Below are 17,934 nucleotides of genomic sequence, written 5' to 3' on the forward strand. Positions count from 1 at the left end.
CATGTTCCCCCTTTTTTATTTTTATTTTTATTTGTTCTCAACACATTTTATTTTTTATACTCATTTAGTATTAAGTTTTAGTCATTAATGTTTTTCCTGCCCGAAACGCTTTGCGTAATAGTGGCTTTAGGCATCGTTTGTATTAGCTCTATCTATAAATCTATCATTTTTTTGTAAAATCTTTTGTATGTATGTACCTTCCCTGAATTAACATTTATTTATTTATACTTTACCACACTATCTTACATTAACTACCTTGGTCCACATAGACAGGATACAAGGCTTACACTTAGGACAAGCTAGGGTAAAGTCTACTTGAAAAGAACTCGAAGGCTTGAAGCAGCCTGGGGGTAGTTAAGCCTCACGTGGTACCCTAGTCACAACACAAACATTTAGGGATGCCCAAAACACTGGCTTATACTACACAATACTTAATAATTAACACACACGCCTAGCTAGTAGCACAATACCTTAAATAACTTAACAAGAAATATCCCAGCATGGGGTAAGGGAAGAGAGAAGTAGGAAGAGGAGTAGACAGAGCCACACAGGAGAGGTGTTGACCCAAGCACAGCCGTCCAGAGAAGAGCGCAGCAGCCTCCAGTCTCCGAGATCCCAAGTTGTTGTTGTTGTTGCCGAGAAAATAACGTAACTGATCGTGCAGCTACAAACAATACAAGTCTTCACCGGCCTTCGTTACTCATTACTTTACTAGTTCTAAGAATAGCTGATAACTAGTTCAATATTTAATAATCAACAACAAGCTCAGAGTCTGAATGCTCTGTGAGAAACAAGATTCGTCTTACATCTGGCCAGGAAGATAGGAGCAAAAGCGCATCAGCTTTCCTATCAAATAATGTAAAGTAATTATTTAGAGCTCAATTTGACCTTTGATTTCCAACTAAGGAACCCAGGGTCGTAACATCCTCTCATGTATATTATATATATATATATATATATATATATATATACACATATATATATATATTTATATTTATATATATATATATATATATATATATATATATATATATATATATATATATATATATATATATATATATATATATATATATATATATATATATATATATATATATATATATATATATAAATATAAAGTAAGGACAAGATATTACTAGTAAGGACAAGACAAGAACATATCGATGCCAACACAGAAGACAATGTCCAACATAACAGGCCAATTACACTGGATTAATCTTTGTGTTTAGATAGGAGATGCCTCGTATGGGCCAATAAGCCTTCTGCAGCCCCTATGTTTATCCCTTATGTATCCCCCCATGTTTTCACCTTCATTGTATTATCACCTGACCTAATGCGGGTATAAAATCAACTAGTATTGTAAGATCTGTTCACTTGAGAATGAACCATGGAGGTTCGAAACGTCGTGCAAATTATACAAATAAGTGTAATACACTCTATAGTAAATCACTTCTTTTCTTCACCTTAAAAGTACGAAAATGAGTTTTGGAGAACTCCTATTTCAATTAAGCCCTGATGCTAAGAAAATAGTTAGAGGGATAGAAGCCCTAAACCAGAAAATAATAAATACAGAATATGCGGTCATATTCAATGAAATATATGTATATATATATATATATATATATATATATATATATATATATATATATATATATATATATATATATATATATATATATATATATATATATATATATATATATATATATATATATATATATCAAATCAAAATCAAAATGTTTATTTAGGTAAGGTACATACATAAAAGAGATTTTACAAAGAGTGATGGATTTATAGTTAGGGCTAGTACATACAATGCCTAAAGCCACTATTATGCAAAGCGTTTTGGGCATAAAAAACTTAAATGACTAAAGCTTAATACTAATTGAGCATAAAGAGTAAAATGAAAACAAGGAATGAAAACATAGCTGAAAAAAGCAGCACAAATACAATTCTGTCGACAAACAGCGCTCCTTAAAAAAAAAAACAGACATTGGATGACATTAGAGGGGTAAGGTAGGTTACAGGGAATTTATTAGGTATAGCTTCGTTTTTATCTTAAACTGGTTGAGAGAGGTACAGTCTTTAACATGGATGGGAAGGTCATTCCACAATCTGGGTCCCTTGATTTGTAGAGCATTTCTAGTTTGATTAAGTCGTACTCTAGGAATATCAAAACTGTATTTATTTCTGGTGTGGTGCTTATGGGTTCTGTTACAACCTTCTATGAAGCTTTTGAGGTCAGGATTGGCATTACAGTTTAGCGTTTTATATATATATAATACACATGAGAGAATGTGCAGTGACTTAATGTCTAACATATTCAGAGATTTGAGTAGGGGTACAGAGTGATGTCTGGGGCCAGAGTTGAATATTGTCCTAATAGCAGCTTTGTGTTGAGTAATTAGAGGACGTAAATGATTTTGGGTAGTAGAACCCCAAGCACAAATACCATAGTTGAGATACGGATAGACGAGGGAGTAATAGAGTCACCAGGGAAGGGCGGGGTACATAATATCTGATCTTAGAAAGAATGCCAACAGTTTTTGAAACTTTTTTTTATATATTTAGAATGTGTCCCTGGAAATTCAGATTGTGGTCAATGAGAATGCCAAGGAATTTGCCATCTAATTTGTTAAAAATTTGGGTATTGTTTATTTTGAGATTTATTTGATTAGCGGATTTATTGCCAAACAGAATATAGAAAGTTTTGTCAATGTTAAGGGTGAGTTTGTTGGCAGTTAGCCTAAGATGGACTTTATTTAGCTCAGTATTTACTGTGGCATTTAGAGCAAGGGGGTCAGGACTGGAGTAAATGAAGGTTGTGTCGTCAGCAAATAGAATTGGTTTGAGATGTTGGGAGGCATTTGGAAGGTCATTAATGTAGATGAGAAAGAGGAGAGGGCCAAGTATGCTGCCCTGAGGAACACCAATGTTGATGGGTAGGGTGGGAGAAATTGAATTATTCACAGAAACATACTGGAGCCTGTCAGTAAGGTAGGATTTGAGGTATTGCAGGGAGTGTCCTCTGACTCCATAATGATGTAGTTTAAGAAGAAGGTTTTGGTGGTTGACAGTGTCAAAAGCTTTACGCAGGTCCACAAATAACCCAACAGGGAACTCATTTTTATCAAAAGCTGTATGAATCGAGTTAAGCATACTAATAAGGGCATCGTTAGTGCTTTTTTTGGGTCTGAAGCCATATTGGCAAGGGCTAAGTATATTGTGTTTGGCTAGATAAGAGTAAAGTTGCTTATAGATTAGTTTTTCAAGATTTTTTGACAAGTTTGGGAGGATTGATATAGGTCTGTAGCTGTTAACATCTGTGGGATCACCACATTTGTGGACAGGCGTCACTCTCGCTTTTTTAGAACATCTGGAAAGGTTTGGAGTTCAAGTGACTTGTTGAAGAGCAATGCAATAGCAGGGGCTAAAGATCTGGAGGCTTTTTTGTAAATTAAAGTTGGTATCTCCTCAAGGGCACTAGACTTGGTTTTAAGGGAAAGGATTATCTCATTGACGTCAGTGGAATTAATAGGCTTTAGGTACAGAGACTGTGGATAGTTACCTGTGAGATAGTCCCTAATGTCAGTACTGGAAGATGGAATATCATTTGCAAGGGATGACCCAATGGAAGAGAAGAACATATTGAATTTAATAGCAGAATCTGAGGCTGAAAGCTGAGCATCGTTATTGGAAAGGAGTGTTGGTTTGTTATTTAAAGTCTTCTTTGATCCCAATATTTGTGAAATTGTGCTCCAAGTTTTTTTAATGTTGCTCTTTATTTGGGTAAATTTATCTTCGTAGTATTTAGTTTTGGCCCTTCTAATTATCTTAGATAGCAATAATGAGTAATTCTTTGAGAATTCTTTGGAGACAATTCCTAACCTATACTTCTTCTCAAGGTCATGTTTTTTATCAATGGATTTAAGTATTCCCTTTGTAAGCCAGGGATTGTTAAGCCTTTTAGTTGTGATTTGTTTTGTAAGCATAGGACAGTGGGTGTTATAAAGGTTAAGAGTTTTTTGAAGAAAAGATTGCACTGCTAGGTTGATGTCCTCTATATTACCTAACTCGGACTCCCAGTTGACATTATCATCAGCAGTTATAAAATTGTCTATAGCAGGTTCATTGTGCAGCCTAAAACTTAACTTCCTTGACTCTAGTGGTGGTTTGCTAATGTTAGTTAAGAGAAATGTGGGGTAATGGTCTGTAGTGCTATCGGTGATTATACCTGAAGTAAGCGGAGAGGTTATGTTTGTCCAGATGTGATCTAGAGTCATGGCAGTACTATCAGTGATTCTAGTAGGTCTAATGATTAAAGGTATGAGGAAGCAGGAATTCATACAGTTGAGGAAGCTAACAGCAGTAGGATGTTCAGGCTCACAGAGGTCAATATTAAAGTCCCCTGCGATTATTAGATGGTTTTTGTTCAGTCTGTTATCGAGTATTAGATTTCTAAGGTTTGAGTTGAATTCGGATACATCAGTGTTAGGAATTCTATAGACTGCACCCACAGACAGGACAGACTTGGCACCCTTGACTCTGAAGCTGACGAAGATATACTCCCCACAGCAGTCTCTAGTTCTAATTTCTTTTAAGCATGTTAGTTCTTGGTGGTAGTAGAGAGCAGTGCCACCACCTCTCTGAAGTTAACGACAGTTGTGAATTGCCGAGTAGTTAGGCATGTTAAAGAGTTGAGTAGTATCCTCTTTCAACCATGTTTCAGTAAGTATAATAAAAGAGAATTTGTTGTCAATAGTTTCAATCAAGGCACTAACATCATCGACGTGTTTACCTAGGGATCTAACGTTCAAGTTGATTACAGAGATATTGTGATTATGAGTTAATACATTGTTTACATCATGTGCTGCAAAATATCTGCAATTTAGATCATTAAAGTGATGATCTATCTTGAGGATATCTTGAGATGATTTCGGGGCTTTAGTGTCCCCGCGGCCCGGTCCTCGACCAGGCCTCCACCCCCAGGAAGCAGCCCGTGACAGCTGACTAACTCCCAGGTACCTATTTACTGCTAGGTAACAGGGGCTTTCAGGGGGAAAGAAACTTTGCCCATTTGTTTCTGCCTCGTGCGGGAATCGAACGCGCGCCACAGAATTACGAGTCCTGCGCACTATCCACCAGGCTACGAGGCCCCTTGATTGAGGCTCCAATGATTGTCATAGATAGTGGATAAGAGGTTCAATTCTTAGTTTAGTTTTATATATATATATATATATATATATATATATATATATATATATATATATACATATATATATATGTATATATATACAATATTATATATATACATATATATATATATATATATATATATATATATATATATATATATATATATATATACATATATATATATATATATATATATATATATATATATATATATATATATATATATATATATATATATATATATATATATATATATATATGTCGTACCTAGTAGCCAGAACGCACTTCTCAGCCTACTATGCAAGGCCCGATTTGTCTAATAAACCAAGTTTTCATGAATTAGTTGTTTTTCGACAACCTAACCTACCTAACCTAACCTAACCTAACTTTTTTGGTTACCTTACCTAACCTAACCTATAAAGATAGGTTAGGTTAGGTTAGGTAAGGTTGGTTAGGTTCGGTCATATATCTAAGTTAATTTTAACTCCAATAAGAAAAAATAAACCTCATACATAATGAAATGGTAGCTTTATCATTTCATAAGAACAAAATTAGAGAAAATAAATTAATTCGGGAAAACTTGGCTTATTAGGCAAATTGGGCCTTGCATAGTTGGCTGAGAAGTGCGTTCGGGCTACTAGGTACGACATATATATATATATATATATATATATATATATATATATATATATATATATATATATATATATATATATATATATATATATATATATATATATATATATATATATATATATGTCGTACCTAGTAGCCAGAACTCACTTTTCAGCCTACAATGCAAGGCCCGATTTGCCTAATAAGCCAAGTTTTCATGAATTAATATATTTTCTCTAAATTTTTTCTTATGAAATGATAAAGCAACCCATTTCATTATGTAAGAGGTCAATTTTTTTTTATTGGAGTTAAAATTAACGTAGATATATGACCGAACCTAACCAACCCTACCTAACCTAACCTAACCTATCTTTATAGGTTAGGTTAGGTTAGGTAGCCGAAAAAGTTAGGTTAGGTTGGGTTAGGTAGGTTAGGTAGTCGAAAAGCAATTAATTCATGAAAACTTGGCTTATTAGGCAAATTGGGCATTGCATAGTAGGCTCAGAAGTGAGTTCTGGCTACTAGGTACGACATATATATATATATATATATATATATATATATATATATATATATATATATATATATATATATATATATATATATGTATATATATATATATTTATATATATATATGTATATATATATATATATATATATATATATATATATATATATATATGTCGTACCTAATAGCCAGAACGCACTTCTCAGCCTACTATTCAAGGCCCGATTTGCCTAATAAGCCAAGTTTTCATGAATTAATGTTTTTTCGTCTACCTAACCTACCTAACCTAACCTAACTTAGCTTTTTTTGGCTACCTAACCTAACCTTACCTATAAATATAGGTTAGGTTAGGTTAGGTAGGGTTGGTTAGGTTCGGTCATATATCTACTTTAATTTTAACTCCAATAAAAAAAAATTGACCTCATACATAGAGAAAAGGGTTGCTTTATCATTTCATAAGAAAAAAATTATAGTAAATATATTAATTCAGGAAAACTTGGCTTATTAGGCAAATCGGGCCTTGAATAGTAGGCTGAGAAGTGAGTTCTGGCTACTAGGTACGACATATATATATATATATATATATATATATATATATATATATATATATATATATATATATTAGTATATTTTGGTAGCAGTCTTTCCTGTAGACATATATTATTAAATATGACCGAAAAAGTAAGATTAATAATTCTAACACGAATTTTCTCAATCTTTCGTACATTACGCTTCACTGTTGGAGGTAAATCAAAAATCAATTCTCCAAAATTCATTTTTATTTCTAGTCTGACGCGACACGGGCGCGTTTCGTAAAACTTATTACATTTTCAAAGACTTTAGTTCACAAATACACAACTGATTAGAACTTACGTATCTCCGATTTTATATCTACATTTGAGTGAGGTGGGAGGGGTGATGTGGCATTAACACAAGACAGAACAAGAGGGGATATTAATAGGGTATTAAAAGTATCAACACAAGACAGAACACAAACAATGGGTATTGAATAGAAGTGTTTGTAGAAAGCCTAATGGTCCATATTTCTTGATGCTTCTATATTGGAGCGGAGTCTTGAGGTGGGTAGAATATAGTTGTGGATATATTATATTACAACTATATTCTACATTCACAACTATATTCTACCCACCTCAAGACTCCGCTCCAATATAGAAGCATCAAGAAATATGGACCAATAGGCTTTCTACAAACACTTCTATTCAATACCCATTGTTTGTGTTCTGTCTTGTGTTGATACTTTTAATACCCTATTAATATCCCCCTCTTGTTCTGTCTTGTGTTAATGCCACATCACCCCTCCCACCTCACTCAAATGTAGATATAAAATCGGAGATACGTAAGTTCTAATCAGTTGTGTATTTGTGAACTAAAGTCTTTGAAAATGTAATAAGTTTTACGAAACGCGCCCGTGTCGCGTCAGACTAGAAATAAAAATGAATTTTGGAGAATTGATTTTTGATTTACCTCCAACAGTGAAGCGTAATGTACGAAAGATTGAGAAAATTCGTGTTAGAATTATTAATCTTACTTTTTCGGTCATATTTAATAATATATATATATATATATATATATATATATATATATATATATATATATATATATATATATATTTGGCATTCCCCAAGGGTTTGGCATTCCCCAAGGGTGTGAGGCAGCGGCTCATGCAGCTAGAGCCTACATTGCCAACATTACGAATGAAAAAGCCCTGATAAAGCTGGACTTCAAAAATGCTTTCAATCTGGTTAGAAGGGATGCAGTACTCAGTGCAGTTCATCGCCTTTTTCCTTCCCTCTACCCGTTTGTAAACTCATGCTACAGCAAGAATCTAACCCTGCTTTTTGGGGAACATGAAATTGAATCACAAGAAGGTGTCCAACAAGGTGACCCCCTTGCTCCTTTTCTGTTCTGCCTAGTTATCAAGGAAGTCACCGATAACCTGTCCAGTGAGCTCAACATTAGGTTTTTGGATGATGGTACTCTAGCCGGCTCCCCAGCCTCACTCTTGGACGACATAAGAATAATCCAGGAGCAAGGAGCAAGCCTAGGCCTCACCCTGAACCCTTCCAAGTGCGAAATAACCTCCACCAACCAGCACATAATAGAGCAAATAAAGGTTGTTTTGCCTGACATTCATACAACCAACCCTGAGAACAGCACACTCCTAGGTGCTCCTCTTGGAAGGAATGCCATCGACGGGGTCCTTGGTAAGAAGATCACTGACCTGAAGAGGATGAACGAGAGGATTGAAGACATCGATGCTCATGATGCACTTTACCTCATCACCAGATGCTTGTCCCTTCCCAGGCTGACCTACTTTCTAAGATGTTCGCCATCTTTCAACAATAATAAATTAGAAGAGTATGACAGCTTGCTGAAATCAACACTAGAAAAAGCCCTCAATCTTTCCCTCAGCGACTCACAGTGGAAACAGGCCTCCCTTCCTGTCAGACTCGGGGGCCTTGGCGTGCGCACAGCAACACAAATTGCTGTACCAGCATTCCTGTCCTCTTCAGTGGGGTCTGACAACCTGGTGAAGGAAATCCTACCTGAGCACCTAGTTCAACAGGCAGGGGTGCATGATCCCAGCTTCACAGACTGCACAACCAAATGGGTCTCTCTCGCAGGACCAGCACCCCAACCACCGCCTTCTGAAGCCCATAAGCAATCCAGCTGGGATCGCCCCATTGCCGACCAAGAAGCTGCAACTTTGCTAGAAGCTGCGACGACACCACATGACACTGCCCGACTTAGAGCTGTAGCAGCTCCCCATGCAGGTGATTTCCTATTAGCAACCCCAATGTCAGCAACCGGCACCCGTCTCACACCGCAGGCCCTCCGAATTGCCGTGGCTCTTCGCCTAGCTGCCCCAATCCACACCGAATACAGGTGTATTTGCGGCGAGGCAGAGGCCGACAGATATGGACGGCATGGCCTTCTTTGCCAAAGGACCGGAGGATGGCATGCAAGACACGGCGAGGTTAATGACATTATTAAGAGAAGCCTTACCACAGCCGGTTGTCCAGCAGAGAGAGAGCCCCGTTACCTAATGTCCCGCAACTCTGATGAGCCTGTCGGTCGCCCAGACGGAATTACGGTGAACCCCTGGAAGAATGGTAGACAGTTGGTGTGGGACTACACTTGCGTTTCAACTTTAGCCAATACCTATGTTGACTTCAGTGCTACACAAGCAGGAGGAGCTGCCAATCACCGGGAAGCGGCCAAGTCACGTAAATACAGAGACCTTGAGCACCACTACAATTTTGTCCCCATTGCCTCAGAGACGCTTGGTGCCTGGGGTAAAAGTGCTGCTAGCTTTTTAAAGGAGTTGGGGTCTAAGCTAATCGAAACAACTAGAGACCCCAGAGCTGCCAGTTTTCTTTTCAGCGCCTTAGTGTGGCAATCCAGAGAGGAAATGCTCACTGCATCCATGGTTCGTGCCCGCCATCTGAGGAGCTGGAGGAGCTATTCAACTTATGACAAGCAGCCTTGTACCCTGTATGTAATCAATATTGTAACTTTTTTTGTGTAATGACATTATATATATATATATATATATATATATATATATATATATATATATATAATATATATATATATATATATATATATATATATATATATATATATATATATATATATATATATACATATATATATATATATATATATATATATATATATATATATATATATATATATATATATATATATATATATATAGTCATGGCAGTACTATCAGTGATTCTAGTGATTTTACAATTTTCTCCTGTTTGTCAAGCTTGAACACACCAGCAACAATGCCAGTGAGGGAGGCCTACCACCTTAACGGCCGGGGCGGGATGGGGAAGGGCGGGGGGGGGGCGGAGGGAGGCGCGTGAGGGAAAGTGAACCTTAGAGTAAGGCGTCACTAGGAACACCCGCTCACCAGTCAGGCGGAGGAGGCTGGTAGTGGCCGCATTTCAAACTGCCCTCACCACCACACCACCCCACCACCTCCCTCGTGGGCTCAGTGAATGATAGTGAACAATTTCTGTCTGTTTGGTGTTTACTTTGCGGCCCCGACATACAAAGTGAATACCATGTATATAAAGTGCCATAGTGAAATATAAATCTCAAAGTGCCAACTCCGATACTCAGTGCCATACACACCACAAAGTGTCAACCCTAAGTTTATAGTGTCATACATATAACAAAGTGCCAACCCCATATTCTCAGTGTCATACATACCCTGGTGTACATATATATGAATGTATATTGTGTGTCATGTGTATAGCCCACTCGATACCACGCCTCCCCCCCCAAACCGACCCCATCCCCCCCCCCCGCACCTCACTACCTGAGCTGACCCTCGCCCCACCGGCCTCCACACCCAGCCGCGGCCTCCACACCCAGCCGCGGCCTCCACACCCAGCTGATGCCTCCACACCCAGCCGCGGCCTCCACACCCAGCTGATGCCGCCACACCCAGCTGATGCCTCCACACCCAGTTGATGCCTCCACACCCAGCCGCGGCCTCCACACCCAGTTGCTGGCTCCACACCCAGTTGCTGGCTCCACACCCAGTTGCTGGCTCCACACCCAGTTGATGCCTCCACACCCAGTTGCTGGCTCCACACCCAGTTGATGCCTCCACACCCAGTTGCTGGCTCCACACCCAGTTGCTTGGCCATGACCCAGTGTGTTTGCTCCCCTCTATAGGGGTGAGAATAGCTTGAGCTACCTCATCCCTTTGTGTGTATTTTACCTCAATAAACTTATTTCAATTTCAATTTCAATTTCCCTCTATAGAATAATGCACAGTTTAACTCTGCCAACCGAGTTGAAATGGAAGGGGTCCCAGCGGTCGGGCAGGACTCCACAAGCCTTGAGGTGCCAACAACTGCTCCTAAAAGAGGTTTTTGCCGAGTATGCAACAAAAACACCGCCATAAACTCCAACGGTGGTGTTATCCGCTTTCACACCTTCAACGAGGAAAGATGCAGTGGTTCCCACCAGCTTCCGAAGGGAAGCAATGGCCAGCTGCCATTAACAGTTAGGGAAGAGACTCCCATTAACCTAATCTCATCTGAGAACCTCACCCAAGCGATCATAGCGACGTCTGCTAGAACATTACCACACATCCCAAAAGCAGCCCGCCCAAATGCAGCAGCCAAACTTTGTAATCTTCTGAAAAGGGTCAATGATGCACCGGAAAACATTCAAGCGTGGCATAATGTCCTTCTGTTTGGCAATGTATGCCTCACCGTCCCTCCAAGGAGGGACAAATCACTTGCTTCCTCGGTCCTGAGGGCGATAAATGAATACCCAAGGGGGGACAACCTAGTTCGCCTGCCTCTGCGAGCAAAACACACCCACCGCAGAAATGGTAACAACAACATACCGGAAACGTACAAAATCAGAGCACAAATCACCAAGAAAATTGAAGAGGGAAATACCGCAAGTGCTATTAGAGTCCTCACCAGTGACGAGAAAATTGCTCCTCGAAACTCAGCCACAGCACGGGCCCTGCAAAGCAAGCACCCACCCAGAGCCCCTCAAGGCGGCAACATCGTTCCGCCATCAGCCGACACCATTTCAGACCCATTAACCGTTGGTGAATCTGAGGTCTACAAAGCAGCCCTTTCTTTTCCACTTGGGTCAGCAGGCGGCTTTACAGGGTTAAAACCTCAACATATCAAGCAAATGTTAAATCCTGCGGTTGGTGATGCTGCACAAGATCTTCTTATGGAACTCACAAGGTTCGTCAATATGTGTCTGGCTGGTGAGATACCTGAGGTCATCAGGCCTCTCTTTTTTGGTGCCTCCCTCTGTGCTCTCAAAAAGAAGGACGAAGGAATCAGGCCAATCGCTGTTGGCAACACTCTCCGACGCCTGATTGCCAAGGCTGCTACGAGGGTTGTCAGCCAGCAAGCGGCTGAATTGCTGAAACCAATCCAGCTAGGATTTGGAATCCCCCAAGGCTGTGAAGCGGCTGCCCATGCAGCACGAGCATACATCACAAACATTTCTGATGAAAAGGCCCTGCTCAAACTGGACTTTAAGAATGCCTTCAACATGGTAAGAAGAGATGCAGTACTTTGTGCCGTACATCGCCATTTCCGGCCCCTCTACCCGTTCATACTATCGTGCTACAGTGGCGAGTCAAAACTGCTCTTTGGTGAACATGAAATCAGATCATGTGAAGGTGTTCAGCAAGGTGATCCTCTTGCTCCCCTTCTTTTCTGCTTAGTTTTAAAAGAAATCACCGAAAGCTTGTCCAGCGAGTTCAACATCTGGTTTTTGGATGATGGCACTATAGCTGGCACCGTAGACCACCTCTTGTCAGATATCAGGAAAATAAGGGAGCAAGAAGTAAGCCTGGGTCTCGTCCTGAACCCTTCCAAGTGTGAAGTAGTCTCCTCCAACCCAGACATCGTAGCTAGAATAAGGTCTGCCTTGCCTGGAGCCCATGTCATTAGGGCCGAGAACAGCACCCTCCTTGGAGCTCCCCTCGGGTCTAACGCCATTGAGGAGATCCTCGACAAGAAAATCGCAGACCTTAGGAGGATGGAAGACAGAATAGGTGACATCGATGCCCACGATGCTTTTTATCTCCTCACCAAATGCCTATCCCTTCCGAGGCTAACCTACTTTCTGAGGTGCGCCATCTTACAACAACCCAAAGCTTGATGAGTATGACCTCCTACTGAAGACCATGCTGGAAAAAGTTGTTAACCTCTCCCTCAACGAATGCCAGTGGAAACAAGCCACTCTTCCTGTCAGGCTCGGAGGCTTGGGTGTCCGCACCGCCACCCAAATTGCTGTCCCAGCCTTCCTGTCTTCCTCCTCAGCATCAGATGACCTGGTTAAGGAAATTCTACCTGACACCCTGAGTGATGTAGCGGGGATACAGGACCCCCACTACACGGAATGCGACACGAAATGGGGTGCCATGACAGACCCAGCACTCAGACCAGCCATGCCGAAAGCCAAGAAACAATCCAGTTGGGACAGCCCCATTGTAGACAAAGAAGCCACAGCTTTGCTGGAGGCAGCAACAACTCCCAGTGATCGTGCCGCCTCACAGCTGTGCAGGCTCCCCATGCAGGGGACTTCCTTCTGGCAGTCCCTATGTCTGCGACAGGCACACGTCTTGATCCGCAGGAGCTCCGTATTGCAGTCGCTCTCCGCCTTGCTGCCCCTATCCACACTGTTCACAGGTGTATTTGTGGCGAGGCAGATGCTGACGAATATGGATTGCATGGCCTGCACTGTGGAAAATCGGGTGGTTGGCACACTAGACACGACGAAGTCAACAATATCATTAAAAGAAGCCTTGCCTCTGCTCAGTGTCCAGCGGAGAGAGAGCCCCGCAACCTACTGAACCGTGACTCTGTTAGCTTTGCCGGCCGACCAGACGGAATCACACTGCGTCCGTGGAAGGGTGGCAGGCAGTTAGCATGTGACTATACTTGCGTATCCACCCTGGCAACGACATACATCACCCTCTCTGCTAGCACGGCAGGAGCCGCAGCGACACACAGAGAAAAACAAAAGTCAGTCAAGTACAGGCAATTAGATCAAAGGTACAATTTCGTTCCAATAGGGTCTGAGACCCTAGGCCCATGGGGTGAGAGTGCAAGAAGGTTTCTTAAGGATCTTGGTTCCAAGCTCATTGACACCACAAGAGACCCTAGAGCAGCAAGTTTTCTCTTTCAGCGCCTCGGTGTCGCGATCCAGAGGGGAAATGCCCGCTGCATCCTCGGTTCCTGCCCGGCGTCGGAGGAGTTCGAGGAAATCTACAGCCTCTAGGAAGCGAACTTTTTCTTGTGTCCTCTTAATGTTCATTTTTTGTATAAAATCAGATATGTAACTGTATAACCTTGCATAATAAAGTGTACATCATAATAAAAAAAAAAGGGGGTGGTAGGAGAAGTGAACACTCTTTCGTATTCAGAGTTAAATGTCAAGTTTTTCCCTGAGTGCTCTGTGTTCCCTTCTCTGAGGCTGTGGGTCCCTATAATTGCACCAGTGGTGGTACCCCCTTATATATATATATATATATATATATATATATATATATATATATATATATATATATATATATATATATATATATATATATATATATAAATATATATATATATATATACATATATATATATATATATATATATATATATATATATATATATATATATATATATAAATATATATATATATATATATACATATATATATACATATATATATATATATATATATATATATATATATATATATATATATATATATATATATATATATATATATATATATATGTATATATATATATGTATATATATATATATATATATATATATATATATATATATATATATATATATATATATATATATATATATATATATATATATATATATATATATATATATATATATATATATATATATATATATATATGTTTCATTGAATATGACCGCATATTCTGTATTTATTATTTTCTGGTTTAGGGCTTCTATCCCTCTAACTATTTTCTTAGCATCAGGGCTTAATTGAAATAGGAGTTCTCCAAAACTCATTTTCGTACTTTTAAGGTGAAGAAAAGAAGTGATTTACTATAGAGTGTATTACACTTATTTGTATAATTTGCACGACGTTTCGAACCTCCATGGTTCATTCTCGAGTGAACAGATCTTACAATACTAGTTGATTTTATACCCGCATTAGGTCAGGTGATAATACAATGAAGGTGAAAACATGGGGGGATACATAAGGGATAAACATAGGGGCTGCAGAAGGCTTATTGGCCCATACGAGGCATTTCCTATCTAAACACAAAGATTAATCCAGTGTAATTGGCCTGTTATGTTGGACATTGTCTTCTGTGTTGGCATCGATATGTTCTTGTCTTGTCCTTACTCTCATAATGGGTAGAGTAAATAGTTCCGTGATTTGGGTGTTCATGGTAGGTCGCTCTATTCTTATGTGAATTGCCTCAAGAATTTGTAATCTTCTTGAATCTTGGGTTTTGTCTATTATGCAAGTATTCTTGTTCAACATTTCCCTTGTTAGAGTAATGTCATGGGCTTGTCTCATGTGATTCCTAGGGGCACCAGATTGAAGATGGCATGTCAAACGCCTCGTCAGCTTGGTCGACGTCATACCTATGTACTTACATTGAAGGTTACATCCTTCGTGGGGGCAAGTGTACATGTATACAACGCTTGACTGCTGTAGAGGGTTCTCCGTCGGCTTCGGGCTGTTTTTGATAAGGAGTTCGGAAGTCTTCTTGGTTTTGTAGAATATTATCAGGTTTATGTTTTGGTTAGGAGTAGTGCTTTTTACTCCTTTACGGATTATTTCTTTCATTATTCTTTCCTCTTTTATATGTTCACTGTGCATGGTTGATTTGTAATATAATTTTATTGGGGGTGTTGTGGTTTCTGTTCTAGGTTCTGAATTATACCAACGGTCCAAGTGTCTTCTTATAGCAGCGTTTATTTCCGCGTTGCTATATCCGTTGTTCACCAATACCTGAGTTACTCTTTCAAACTCTCTACTCAGTAGTCAATAACGGCTTCTCCAATGGTTTCATCGAAGACATCATAAGAAGGAAAGTGAAAAGCCATGCAACCTCTGAAGAGACAACTAACACAACACCTATACCCCCTATTAGACTATTTTACAGGAACTTCTTTTCCACAGCTCATAAAATGGAGGAAAGGGTCCTGAAAGATATTGTTAATAGAAACGTTATCCCTACAGACAAAAATCAGAGGATACAACTGACGATTTACTATAAAACCAGAAAACGGCCAGCCTACTCATGAGAAACTCTCCAGACACAAAACAGAACGCTTTAAAAGAGACTAACGTCGTCTATGCCTTCAAATGCCCACTTGGGGACTGTAAGCTCCAAAAAACCCAGTATATAGGCAAGACAACAACATCTCTTTCTAGGCGTTTAACGATGCATAAGCAACAGGGCTCCATTAAGGAAAATATAATCTCTTCCCATAACCAAACCATCGCCAGAGAAATCCTAGTAAACAACACAGAAATCATCGATAGATACAGCGATAGCAGGCGGCTTGACGTTTGCGAGGCACTACACATCAAGAAGTCAACACCAGCAATCAACAGCCAATTATTGCACAACTATATTCTACCCACCTCAAGACTCCGCTCCAATATAGAAGCATCAAGAAATATGGACCAATAGGCTGTCTACAAACACTTCTATTCAATACCCATTGTTTCTGTTCTGTCTTGTGTTGATACTTTTAATACCCTATTAATATCCCCTCCTGTTCTGTCTTGTGTTAATGCCACATCACCCTTCCCACCTCACTCAAATGTAGATATAATATCAGAGAGACGTAAGTTCTAATCAGTTGTGTATTTGTGAAGTCTTTGAAAATGTAATAAGTTTTACGAAACGCGCCCGTGTCGCGTCAGACTAGAAATAAAAATGAATTTTGGAGAAGTGATTTTTGATTTACCTCCAACAGTGAAGCGTAATGTACGAAAGATTGAGAAAATTCGTGTTAGAATTATTAATCTTACTTTTTCGGTCATATTTAATAATATATGTCTACAGGAAAGACTGCTACCAAAATATACTAATATTAAAGTGCACGACCCAGCAGCAAGGAATCAAGCCTTCACGATAAAATATCGCCAGGATCTGATTCGTGATCAGATATACAAGGCAGAGAATGAAATCAAAGACAACAAAACGCAACTACTTCATGCTACAAACGAGTGGAGAAATAGCAACATCGACCATAGTATCCGTACCCGCATTGAACAACAGCTCGACATCCTCACAGACCAACATCACCTCAGCACTGAAACAAGGATTATCAAGAAACTAACAACATTATATGGAGGACCTATGGCAATTCCACGACCAAGAGATGGCTTCCTGAACCTTGCAGGAATTAACCTCACTGAGGACCAAGTCACTCTCCTAAATCTGGGCATAAACTGTCATGTTATGTCCAGACCGAGTGAAATGGCCCGGAAAGTAGAGTTGGAAATTCTGTTGGACGACATATTCGACCTCGAGACACAAAAGAAGGTCACTACCAAAGATACCTTACAAGCAGAACTTATTGCAGAAGGAGGAAAGAATCGAGGCAACTACAGAAGCACCATACTGTCCCCCGAGCTTAAAGCGGCAGCTAAAAGCCTTCGTGAGAACAAGGAGATAGTTGTCAGGAGAGGTGACAAGTCGCCAATATATGTCATTCTTAAAAAAGACGAATATCTGGCGAAAATGAACATCATACTCTCTGACCAAACTAAGTTCCAAAGGGTAACGAAGGACACTACAGCCGAATTAAAAGCAAAGGTCAACAAACTGATCGAAACTGTGAACGCCAAGAAATCCGGACTCCACCTGCCAAAGATCATTGGGGAATATAAACCTGGATATGCGTATGGAAATGTCAAGACGCACAAGCCTGGAAACCCACTTCGGCCAATCATTAGCCAGATACCCACACCCACGTACAGACTGGCGAAGCGACTCAACGGCCTGCTGACTCCTTATGTTCCTTGCGCCTTCAGCCTGAAGTCTCCAAAGGAATTTGTGGACTTACTGC

The sequence above is a fragment of the Procambarus clarkii genome, chromosome 58 (assembly GCF_040958095.1).
Source record: "Procambarus clarkii isolate CNS0578487 chromosome 58, FALCON_Pclarkii_2.0, whole genome shotgun sequence".
Lineage (NCBI taxonomy): Eukaryota > Metazoa > Arthropoda > Malacostraca > Decapoda > Cambaridae > Procambarus > Procambarus clarkii.